Source organism: Lepidothrix coronata, unplaced genomic scaffold (genome assembly GCF_001604755.1).
Source record: "Lepidothrix coronata isolate B3197 unplaced genomic scaffold, Lepidothrix_coronata-1.0 Scaffold49, whole genome shotgun sequence".
NCBI classification, from domain to species: domain Eukaryota; kingdom Metazoa; phylum Chordata; class Aves; order Passeriformes; family Pipridae; genus Lepidothrix; species Lepidothrix coronata.
Window position 1 is genome coordinate 417,647 of NW_016690229.1, and position 13,295 is coordinate 430,941.

Here is a 13,295-nt window from a genome sequence, read left to right on the forward strand (position 1 = left end):
ATTAACTTGGCTCAGTGTTCTGATTTGATCTTAAAAAGGAACCGTGTTCCTTTGGAAAGGATTAATTGCATCCATTTGAATCAAGAGTGCTGTTAAAAGAACACTGGAAAAGGAAACTAAAAATGCCATATGAGGTAAATCAATGAAAAAAGATAGTAAATTTTATAGAAAAATACAGGAAGCAAAATTGACAGTCCAAGTCTCAGCCAAGGCTTCAGTTCTGGTGCAGAGATGGACAGTGTAAGTATTTAATTAAAGCAGCTCAAACCTCCTGCAAGGCACAGATCACAGCAGAGGCTGAGAGGTGCAGTGGGGGCAAGGAAATATCTTGACAGGTTCTGAATGCCTGGAGTGCAGTGTCTGCTGACAGTGCCTCTGCCTGAAATATTTACAAACTGGGATACTGAGGGTCTGGGAACACAGGCTCCCATGGCAGGTAGACACGTCTCCCTTTGGATCCTGTCTCACCAGTGGAAGAGGTGACAGTCTCTGGTCTTGTCACTGCCTCTTGCTGCCACTCCTGTCCCCATCACCCCCAACGAGCCCTGGGCTGAAGGCTCCTGGGGATCCTCAGCTGGTTGGGCTCGTGCATCCACTGTGCAGGTCTGGGCTCATCCAAACCACACAGGCTGTTCACAAAATCACACAATCAATTCGGCTGGAAAAGACCTCTGGGATCACTGAGTCCAATCTACAACGTGAGGAGCAGCAAGAGGGAAAAGGAAAAAAAGGGAGAGACAGGAGGAAAAACACATTTAGGAGCAGTGACAGGCAGCTCATGTGTGTCCTCACAGAGGGTTTGTGGTTAGAGGTACAGCCCCAAAAGAAGGACACGTGGTTTAGTGCTGCCAGACTGAGGCTTTGCCTTCAGCTCTGCTGCCGACAGCTTGATGAGCAAATTGTTTCATGTAGCCATGGAATTGTCCTACTCCTTGGAAATATTAGTACTAATTGTGACTAGTTTAAGCTAAAGATGAAAAGCCTCATATATGAGCACTGAGATGGTGTTATTATTATTATTAACACTTACATGCCAGAGCCATCAGTTATCTCTGACAGCCACTTGCTTTCTTTTTCCAGTTCTTCTCTTCAAAACACAGGGGAGGTCCCTTGAGTCACATCCCCACCCTCAGGCACACAAGTCACCTCAAGGTGGGAATTTGGCACCCACAGATCTGCTGTCACTTTAGTGCAGCAGCTTCCCTGGACACAATCCAGAGCACGTGGTGCCCTGGCCAGGCTGAATGCAGGAGTTCCTCCTCATGCATCTCAAAATCTACACCCAAATAACCTCCCAGACAGTCTGTGTGCCAAACAGAAGACAGCTGGCAGTCTTTGACTTCAGAACAGTCAAACAGCCTTGTGTTTGCTAGGGTTTTTCCTCAAGCTAATCAGTTAATTGGAGTTAAGTACTCTGAGACATTACACAACCCTCTTCTCCTAATGAAGAGGCCCTGCCACCAGCCAGGCTGCACAGTCCCCTCACAGCTCCTGTCCCTCCCACGTGCTCAGAATGAAAAAATAAGGAACTGTAGTGACAGGACAAGGGGATTGGCTTCAACAGAGTTAGACTGGATATTGGGAAGAAATCCTTCCCTATGAGGGGGGTGAGGCCCTGGCACAGGTTGCCCAGAGAAGCTGTGGCTGCCCCATCCCTGGAAGTGTCCAAGGCCAGGTTGGATGGGGCTTGGAGCAACCTGGGCTAGTGGAAGGTGTCTGTCCCTGCCCATGGCAGGGTGTGGGACTGGATGAGCTTTAAGGTCCCTTCCAACCCAGGCTATTCTGTGATTATGATTCTACTCTGTGCCGTGGCCTGAAATGCTCTGCAGCTTTCTCTGAGGCTGGCATGATTTTTTTATGAAGACCAAATTAATTCAGAAATATGAAAAGAATGGAAATAGGTACAAATATGCCAATTTATGCATTTAGCACTCCTCACAGCATTTTTGGGTTTTTTCTTTTTCTTCATTGCCCCCATCCCCTCAAGCAACTCAGGGTTGCTCTATTTCATTAACAGTTCAAATGCCTGGTGAATTCTTCCAGAACAGCCTCATAAATTCTCATCCCAGGTACAACTGGTTTTTAAGTACACTGTATAGGTTTACGCTTATTTAACCACACGTCTCACCATTTTTGATCTCTGAAGGCTGAGATTTCAATATTAATTGTGATTATAAATCTTTGTTTTTATGAGATTTCAGGATCCCCAGAATATTTGTTTCCTTAATTCATCAAGATCGAGAACTTAGGAACACTTGCAACACTGGGACATTGCAAATGGTAATTGGAGGCACAATTTGATTTTATGAGCCATGTGGATTGAAATGTCTGTGCTTGCACCAAGCTCTGAGTCAGGGATCAGCCAAGGGTTGGTGACAGCCCCTGATTAATCCCAGCCAGGCATCGAGCCAGAGGCAACCTGGGGCTGGAAGCTCCATCTGCAGTTTCCAGCCCCACAGGGCCCCTGGGGTTTCACTCTGGGGGTCTGGTATTCCTGGGCAGAAGGCAAAGCAATCCATGGATTCATAGTTCTCTGGGGTCCTTTGTTTTTTTATGTTCCTGATAAAACACTATCCAAGTTTCTATCCAAGTATGGATGTTTTTTAAACAGGGGGTTTTTAAGCAGAAAAAGAGATCTGATGGGTTATTTTATTCCCCTAATCTGCCTCAGAAATGAGGTCCTGGAGACCATGGACTTTGCTGAAGATCAGCTCACTCCTGACATTTAAGAATGTTGCCCAATCAGTTCATTCAGAGCTGGTTCTTTCACAAAATTTTATTTCTATAATCTTTTTTTTTTCCAGCATGAATCCTGGTAAGATGTTTTAGGCAGCTGCATTTTAATCTTTAGCATTAATTAACTTGGTAAAGTGTAAAGTAGCAGAAGCATGGATGACAATACTAATGAAAGTAATAAAAACAGATTAATGACTAAATCCAAAGAAACAGAACCCTCTGCCTCCCTGCAGACATGGGTATTAATGAGATTTCCTTTGTTTCTCTCCGAGGGTGGGCAGTTTCTCCCACCCCACAAATCTCTGTAAGTGCCAGAGTTTTGTTTATTTTGTGCCTGGTTCCAGTTAGAGCTTCAGGCAGAAACTGGTAAACACTGTGAAATATTGCTGGAAATGGGAATTTCTGACCTGACAGTAAAATGACACACCAGTAACATTAACGGGATTTTTTTTCTTGAGGTGACCAAAGAGGTTGCTTTATCTTTATGCAGACTCGAAACTCTGAGATTTCTTTGCTTGAGTGGGAGAGACAAGCAGAAACTTTTCCCAACTTATTAGGGAAATTTAAATATATGGAAATGGACAAAGGAGGTGAATTAGGGAGATCTGCCACACCAGCTGCTGGCCTGGTTATCTGCTCAAATAAATAGGACCAACAAGTGCCTTGAGGGCAAATTAAATCTTGAGTTAGCAATGCTTGGAAACAGCTACTGGGGATTCCTGATGGTTTTCCTGATGTCTCTCAGTTTGTGTTGAGTGCACTCTTCCCTCCCTGGGTTTCAAAAGGCAAAACAGGGACAGGTCACAGCCTCTTACAGTGATGGTGGGGCATAACAACACCTCAGTGTTGGTCTGCCAGAGCCTTTGCCCAGGAAAAGGTGGTGATGGACTGAAAATTTAAATAAACCTCTACGTTTCTGTGTCCATGCCTTAGGGAAGCAGAGAAGGTTGATGTGCAAATTCCTTCTGTTAATGACTTGCGATCCTGCAGCAGCTCAATTTGTTTCCATAATGAAGCCTTATAACGTTAGTGGCAGTACTCATAGCAATGTAATTAATAATGCTGTTTGTATCACCGAGAGCCAGTCACTGCTTCTGCAGAAGGATCGATATCTCACAGCAGATTGACCTCTCTCACTCACTGGGCAATGGCTTGAACCTGTTTTCACCCCAGCAGCTCATTGAGGATGATGCTCAGGAGTTCTGTCACGGGGGGAGAGCATCGAAATCCGGCCATCACCAACCACAACCCCGTGAGGAGGACAAAGTCTTGGGGCCAAGGCTCCATAATTGAAGTTAAATAAAGTTACACTTCTAAATGAGCTGCTCTCATGCCTCTGAAAGGGGACCTGGTCCTCAGGAGTAAATCAGTGTAACCAGCACATCTGTGTCCAAGGCAGTGCTTTCCACTGGAATTTGTCTGCAGCTGGATCACTCCTCAGTTATCTCATGTGTAAGTCAAGACCTTCCACTTAGTTGTAGGCAATAGTAAAAATGTCATTTATAAAACCAGGAACAGAAGAGGTTCAGTCACTCCCAGCAAAGACATTTTTCTTGACAAGGTGGACTCCATAGGGATGGAAAGCATGTGAAATTCTTTATTCCATTAGTACTTCATGATAGTTGTTTAAAGAAGACTCAAACATTCTAACTTGTTAAATTCTTTCATTTTCTTTTTTTGTTTGTTTGTTTTCTTAAATCAGGTCCTTTCTACCCAGATGACTCAAGAACTGGCAGGGTAATGAAGCAAGAAATACTGTGCAAATAAAGGCTGATCAACGGTGATGGTGAGAACTTTTTTTCAAACAATTTGAAGTCCTTTGTTTTTTCTTAGTGCTACTTTAATTCAGACTTCTAAGAATTGCTGAGGCATAAGAAGTCTTTGTTAAAATTCATTATTTCTTTCCCTTTATTTAAAGAAGGAGAAATAAGAGAGCGCTGATGAGTTACATGGGAAGGTCAGAATTGATAGCAGCTGTAAAGTAGAACAAAACAGCTTTAAAACCTCATCCCTTTCTGGTCATAAATAAAGAACATGATCTCAATTATTTTTCTCTTCTGTGGACCTGTTTTAAGTGAAGATTTTTTATTATGTGCATTTTCTTCTCTGAAAACAAAGTATGTTGACCATAAAAAATAGTCCTTCCGTTGGGTAAGCTTTAATCCATGAATTCTGACAACCCAGCAATCAAGGCTTGCCTCTTCATCCCCAGGCTCATGGCTTGTACCCCACAGAGGGTTGTCCATGTGCAGTGCACGGCCACAATGATGTCCCAGGCCCATTTGTGTTGTAGAAAAGCAGTGTTGTGGTGACAAGGCAACGGGGTTCCCAAGGAGAGCTGGGAAGGGCATCAGAGCCCGGCTGAGTCGGCTGTGCTGGGAACTGGTTTGCTAAAGACTGCCCAAACTAATTCAGTGAAACTGTGCTCCTGAACTTTTAGCCAGGGAAAACTCAGGATCTCAGCAATTTCCCCACGACAGCCCTGCCTTGGTCTCTCTGAACCAGCAGTGAGTGTTGGCAGGGAATGAGCTCTGGGTTAGACAGTCTTGACAGCATCACCTGAGACCTGACACAGCTTCAGTCAGGCTGTTGTGGAGATATCTTGTAGTGCTGGATCAGTGCTTGGTGCTCTGTTGATCACAGCCTTGTTCAAAGCAGAGCAATAGATGAAAATCCACTGTATCCCCCCTGGGACTCCGTGTTCTCTCAGTTTTTTTACTGAGCTTATCAAATGTTGTCGTAGCAGAACTGCTCTCTGACTCTGCAGCTTCAGGGGAGAGAGGGGAGTAGGAGAAGAGAGAAAAGCTGTCCTTAAAATCAAGAGATTGAACTGTAAGGAGAATAAAGAGGCATAATATCCAGATACTCACAGTAGAGCTCCTGAACAGCCAGCAGGTAGTCCTGATACAGGTACACATGGGAGCAGAGCTGGAGTGAGAGCATGACAGGCCAAACTCAGCCCTGATACAACCAGAGGAACAGGAATGTCAAGCTGGGCTTTCTTCTATCCAGAAAAGGAATGTGTATTTGAGTTCTAGTCTATTTATTGAATTAGAGAAAGTTTAGTTCACATTTCCCTTCCTTCTTTAATGTTTTATATTCACACCTTGGAGCATCTTTCATCTTTCCTCTCAGGCCTTCACTTCCCATTCTCTTGAGCAGCTGGCAGCCACTATTTAATCCTCATTTACCTCCCTCTGGATGAAGGCATTGGCTCTGCAGTTGGAAAGGCTCTCACAGCCAGCACTGAATGCAGGTCAGCAGGAATTACCTGAGGCTTCCTACAGCAAGTGGATTTTTGAGAAAGAAGGTGAGTTTGGAGATGACAACAGAGCAATGCTTATGTTTCTGGTTCCTGGCCTTGCAAGGCTCCCTTTGGCCTGAACCATGTGTTTGGGGTTTGAGCCTGTGCTGGACATCAGTCTCCCTTTGCCACCCGCCTTCCCTTCGAAGAGCCATCTCAGCATCTTCATGGGGTCCAGGATGGGCACAGAATTTAATGGCTTAAGCTGCCAGAAACAGCCCCAGGGTCTCCTCCAGCGATGCTGGGGCTTGGTCTCTGGGAGTCCCTCTCTGGCAGTGGCCAGTTGACGGCTGGTCCAAGCTCTCTGCAGTCAACAGGAGGACTTCTTACCCTGAGGGGTGCAGATCTGATCCCAGCTCATTAACCCTCAGCAAGAGAAAAACACCTGCTCCCTCCTGCAGGTAAGTGCAAGTCTCACTCCCCAAATAATTAACTTGGCCACGTAAACAAAGAACATGCAGAACAAACTGCTGAGGTTTAATAGCAGACATGACATTTGAGCCTACAATTAATGAGCTGCCAGCCTACAGCAAGCCTGTCCTTTGTCACTGAAGGTCTGACTTGATGCTCTGTGGCCTTTCAGCAGGAGCCCCTGGATGCCCCCAGGGACCACGATGTGCTCAGGAGCCACCCGGGTCCCACACACGCCTCGCCACCAGGCAGGAGAGGCACTGCAGGCTCCTCCAGAAATTAATATTTCATGTAAAAGCCCTGCAACAATGACTCTTCAACATGCATATATAAATAATTAGCGTGGTTATAAGCTGGCTGGTTTGGTTTTAATTGACTGTATGTATGTATTTATTGACTTTGAAAACGACGCCAAACTTTGCTGCTAAATCCGAGGAGCTGACTTTCCCTCTCCCGATGGTTTCCATGTGCTGAGCAGTTTGTTAACACACTATCCCTAAGTTACAGAAGGAGAAGACTCCCCTCTCGTGGCTGCGAAGGAAAATGGCATGTTCTGCACTATACTCTCCACTTAGCTAGAGGAAAAAGGAAAATAAGTTATAAAATTCCAATCATCTTTTGCTCCCACCCCAGCATGGAGCCTGGCCAGCTCTGCTGGGGTTTAGCAGCCTCTTCCCTGTTTGCTTCAGGGCAAAGGGAAATATTTGGGGAGAACTGATGTAAGTTATTTAAATGATAACTAAAAGTCATGATCTATATCAACAGTCAGAAACACTGAAGAACAGATTTAAAGCTGTTTTCCATTTGCTCTTTTAAAATACTTTGTTAGTAAATGTTGACTTTTATGCGTTGGATTTATTTTGCTCTATAAAGCTGCTCTCAGAGGGGAGACCTTATAGATAAATGTTCAAACCACTCTGTAACTCAGTAGGCATTTATTCAGATGATCAGGTTTTCTATTTTTATTAGGCTAGAAATGCTGAAAATCATCTGTTATTTAAAGGACGGCTGATTTCATTTCCAGTTGGTGTGAAACTGCTTTTGAATAAAACCTGAGATTTAATTTAAAGGCTATAAAAGCAGCAGCTTAAAATTATGAGTCAAAAGCTGTCTTTAAATACTTTGGGTGCATCAGGAAGAGAAGCAGTAAGTTCATGCAGGCACAAGTGACAATTAAAATTAAGGCTTTTCTGAACCAAGGGGAGTTTTTCTCAAAATCAGTAAACCCAAGTGCTTTTTTCTCACCAATGTGTCTGCCAGAGTTTTGGAGCTCACAGAACTCAGCCTCTCACACCTCATTTGTGGGATAAATGGGAAGAAGAAAACAAGTTTTCTTGCTTTTTCAGCTCCTTGGTGGTTTCTCAAGGGTTGAACAACATACTCATTGAGCACAGATATGCTGAAACTCAAATACACTGAATTTCTCCCTCTTCCTTCAGAAGAACCAGTTACTACTCAAAGTAAAGATCATTTACACATTTAAATGTCCAACTTCTTGGAGAATTACTTCCTTCAGGCCACTTACTTGACTTTCTTTACAATGTCAGTAGAAATGATGCACTATTTGAAAACTATATAAATAGTTTATAAAAAGTTTAAAATAGCTGATGTTAAATTTATGCCTCAATCTAAGTTGTTATTATTTCAGATTTCCTCTTCAAATTTGCATATTCTTAAAAGAATCAGTTAAATGATCTGCAAGTCTTTTTTCTTAAATCTGTATTTCATCTATTGTAGAGACACTTAAATTCCAGGAAATAATTTGATCCTTGGGATTTGATCCTGGACCTACAAGAAAACAGTAAAAGGTCTGGATTCAAGGCTACAATCTTGGACAACTGTCAAAAGGAAATATAGAAAAATGTAGCTCAGGAAAAAGGCAGCCTGAAATTAGAACTGTTGTTAACACAAATAGAACAGATTCAGATTTTAGTTTTAACCCTGGTGCTTTTTTTATACTATTTTGAGGCTAAAATGGGAAGTCTTTTATCTAATGAAAATCCAAATAGAAACAATTCCTTTTTAATTTCTAGATTTTTCTGTTGAGGAAGACTTATGATTTTCGAATTTGCTGCATATCTATTACTGTTCTTGTTGCTAAAAATGATACGTATTTAACCCAATACTTTGACACATATGGCAGAACCGTTCACTTTTAATTATTACTCTGGGGAACTAAACCCTGTCATTTTCCTTATGCTGAGCAGATCTATTCAAAAAGACCTGAAAACAGTCTGGAAATGGAATTGATCTTGGAGTTAGAGCAGGAACAGAGGAAGCCACAGCACTTGTGTGAGTGTCAGTTCTCAGAGCTGATCAGAACAGAGGTTCCTCTGTTTTTGTGTCCTGTCTTTGGCCATGTTCTACAGGGCATCACTTGGTACCATTGATGCCAGTTTGATTTTCATTGGTGTCTTTCTGGGGCTGAGGCACCTTCAGAGGGCAGTGCCACCAGGGAACTGAGTGTTCCTCTTCATTTACAAAACAGATAAAAATCTGCAGCTTTTGGAGCTGGAAATGTCTCCAAATGTATTTGATGTGTTTAGTCCACATACATTATGCATGTCCTCAGCTTCACCAAGGGCTTCTCAGGAGATGCAGCTATAACCACACTGCAGCCAACTGTTTATGCTTCCCTCTGATTAATAAATATACTCCAGAGAAGGCAATTTTAGCCTTCTGCCTTTGGACTCAGCCTGATCTCAGTAAACACTCCACGAGGTGCAAAGGACACTCGAGAGCTCTGCAGTTTGCAGCTGTGAAGCTCCTGTGCTCATTCCCTGCCATCCTGATTGAGATTTTAGGAAGAATTTCTTCACTGAAAGGGTTTTTAGGCATTGGAAGGGGCTGTCCAGGGTCCTCATCTCTGGAGGTGTCCAAGGAATGCCTGGACATGGCACTCAGTGCTCTGGGCTGGGTGACAAGGTGGGGATCAGGCACTGGTTGGAGTCAGTGATCTTGGGGTCTTTTCCAGCATTAATGATTCTGTGATTCTAAGAGCCTTTCAGATCCTTTGCAGATTTTATTTCTTTAAGAATCTGCTTGCAGAGTTCTCAGATCCCCACTGAAAATAGAAACCAGCAGCCTTGGGGATGTGAGAGGTTCAAACGAGGGCCGTGCTCTTCCCTTGCTGCCACAGACCAGCCTTGCAGAGGAGATCCCTCCCCACCCATTCCTGCTGCTCGGCATCCACTTCAAAAGCTTTTTTGGGAGCTAAGAAGATGCATTTATGCCATCCAGCATGGAAATTTGGGTTTGACCCTTAATACTTTGTAAAGGGTAAAACCTAGGGCGTGTTTGGTGCCTCATTACTGTGCCCAGGGACACACGACGTGTGACTGGAGCTCCTCTGGTGAAATGAGCTCCAGAACACAAACGGCTGTTCTGCTCTACATTGAAGCAATAATAATTTATGAATCTAATTAGGCTCTGGTTTGCAAGAATGATGAATATTCACATTCTAAATAGCTGAGAAATATTAAAAATGTATGACAGCTTTACTTGTGCCAGCTCTGAGGGTTCTGGGGAATGTTTTCCTGAATGTGCTGAGCTTTCTCAGCATCAATTTTGCCCCATCCCCGGAGGTGTTTAAGGCCAGATTGGATAGAGCTTTGAGCAACCTGGTCTAGTGGAAGGTGCCCATGCCCATGGCATGGGATTGGAACTTTAGTGTCCCTTCCAATGGCCCAAGAATCATTCTGTGATTCTGTGATCATTCAAGGGCTGGTCTAGGGAAAAGGGATGTTCCCCTGATGCAGGGCAGCACCTGCAAACCCAGGCACTGTGCCCCCTCCAAAATCAGCAGTGACAAGACTGCAGCACTGAAGGTTTTAGAGTCTCTGGGACAATCTGGTTCACTGCCATAGCCAATATCCAAGTCCTTTTCTCATATGTGCATTTTTAAGAACTGGATTTCTTAAAAGAGAAGTTAAGGATAATGTTTTCCTGGTAACCTCCCCCTATTGCTTATCTTACTGGTCACTTTGGAGTTTGTATATTTGAGCTGGAAGGATTTGATAGCTCCTTTTGCATTTCATATTTAATTTTGTGCCTTTTACTCTAAAAAAAGCACATGATCAGCAGTCCTGCTGCCCTTAATAAGGTGTTTAATTTACAAGTTCTAAGTTGCCTATGGAGCTCCACATTGTAGGGGAAGTTTGTCACTTATTTTTTTATTTCCTTCTAATTACTTTCTATATTTTGCTTTGCTGGCACAAGGGCACAGTATTTGATTTGCTTGTGTTGCAGCAATCTTTACAGAAGACCTAAACAATATTTTACCAGTTAAATGGCCAGTCAAGACTAAATTAATACCATGGGCTGAACGGTGGTCTGCTGCAGAGCCCATCATGTGAGAAATTAATTTGAAATGCAAAGTGGGGGGAGGTTGTGGTGGATTTTTGTTGTTGTTGATATCAATATAAGTATCAGGCTGAAGGAAAACAAACACTTCTGCCTTGGCAGGGCAGCACAGAATCAGCACCTCAGGAACTCTGAGTCTACTGCTTATGAGCGAAAATTGGGTCAGACAACCTGGAATTCAGCATTTATAAGTTGCAAATAAAAATTTGGACTAAAAAATTGACGATCATGGGAACTATCTATCTGCACCTTGAAAACGGAAACAAAACATGCCTTTTACCCAGGGCTGAGGCTTTGGATAAGTTGAAGAAAATTTAATATTTTATGGGTTTTGTCCATCATACAATCCCTTCTCTCACAACAGGAATTTTCTCATGGTGTGGCATCTTGACTTGGACACTCTGGTGGAGATGCAGCAGCATTCCCATTAGGAACTGGCTTTCCAGTGTGGCACAAGTGGTAACAAACCCCCTGCACAACAAACCTTGGTACAGGGTCTCCAACTGGAGCAAGAAACTCCTCCTAAAGGGTTGAGCAATCTCTGCAAAATCTCTGCAAAGTCCTGAGCTGACCACGTCCCACCAGCTCGTTGGTGTCTGTGAAAGGACAGGCTCTGAGTTGATGGATTTGTCACCTAAGTGGATCAGACAGACCAAAGGGGAGCGTGAGGAAGTGTCATTATCCCTGTTCCATGGCCTGGGAGATGGAAGGCAGTTACTCATTGAAAGTCACACAATAGATGTGTGGGTGCCAGATGCTGGAGATGCCAGAGAAGGGATTTAAACCCAGATGTCCTGAGTGCCAGCTCATCACACTAAATTCAGAGTTGTCCATCCTCTCCAAAATCCAAGAACCTTTCTTATTGATTCAGTATTTAGAACATTTTGGCTGCCATAAAAGGATATTTCGCAGAACTCTACAACTTACTAATGCAAAAGACACCTTTTACTACGTCGTTCATCTCCTGTAGCATTGAAGAAATGTATCCATCTAGGAGGCAAGAGAATAACAACTGTGGTGACTTTTCAGAAGTGGATGTTCCATCACATCTGAGTGACTTGCCAGTAACACCTGAAAAGTCTGTGTTAGGAGAAATAAATCCAATCCCACTTGATACTGTAGTGATTTTCAGGTATCCGCCTTTAATATTTTGTTCCTCGGTTTTCCTCCAGTCTTTGATGCGTTTTTAAACATTACAGATCATAAAAATTTATTGTTTTCAGATTGATAAAAACAATTCCTTATGCTGGAATAAATGGAGCGTCTCTGGTGGATATAATTTAACTGATGTACAGCAAAGAACAAAACTTAAAGAGGAAGCCACTACCTTGGAAAAAAAGGGAAGGAGGTGGGGAATCTGTAGCTCTGAAGACTAAACTCTGGAGCATAAATTACAATGGAATTTTATGGAGTCTTTTGGATTAAATGAAAAGCCAGCCCCATTAAACCAAATGGAGCATTCCTAATCTGACATGTTGACAAGGACAACCCTGCCTATTCCAAAAGGGAGTTTCAAATGAATCCAGATTTATCTGATGTTCCCAACAGGGGCTGGGCTGACTCGAAAGGAAGTTATCCTGGCCAAAAATAAACAAGATGCACATGAAGCAGTTTGTGCCACCAGGAAACCTTCCAGGGAATATGCAGAGAGGAGAAGGAGAGCCAGGAGAATCACAGCCTAAGATGTCTTTCCTCTCTCCTCATTATGTCCTGTTTCTATTTCTTCAGAGAATGTAAATCAAAGCTTCTTCCCCATGAGACCCCTGGTCCTTCTATTCACTTTCCTGATCTTTGCTCACCTAAGAAGCTCCATGTGCTGCCTCTCCCCAACACTCCCTGCAGTCACAGGGGAGCAGCCACAGAGATGCTGTTCCTGCATCCACTGATGTTCATCCTCAGTTACTGATTCCTGGAGCCAACCAGCCATGCTTTTCCCAGGAGTGTGTGTACACAGTGTGAATTATGTAATTCTAGAAAGCAAATTTAGCCTTTTGCAGCTGCTTTTACTGTGGCAGACATGAAGTCACAGTCATTGCAAATAGCAGGACAAGCACCTTTTGCATTTACATTTTGTCAAACCAACCTTTTGATTTGCAATGAGGCCCCAGGAGATCTGCCCTGGAGAATTGAGATTGTTCAGCCTGGAGAAGAGAAGCTTTGGGATGACCTAATTGTGGCCTCCCAGTGCCGGAAAGAGCTACAAGAAAGATGGAGAGAGACTATTTACAAGGGCCTGGAGGGACAGGACAAGGGGGAATGGCTTCACACTGACAGAGCGCAGGGTTAGATGGGATATTGGGAAGGAATTCCTCCCTGTGAGGGTGGGAAGGCCCTGGCACAGGTTGCCCAGAGAAGCTGTGGCTGCCCCATCCCTGGAAGTGTCCAAGGCCAGGTTGGACAGAGCTTGGAGCAACCTGGGCTAGTGGAAGGTGTCCCTGCCCATGGCAAGGGGTGGAATGGGATGATCTTTAAGGTTCCTTCC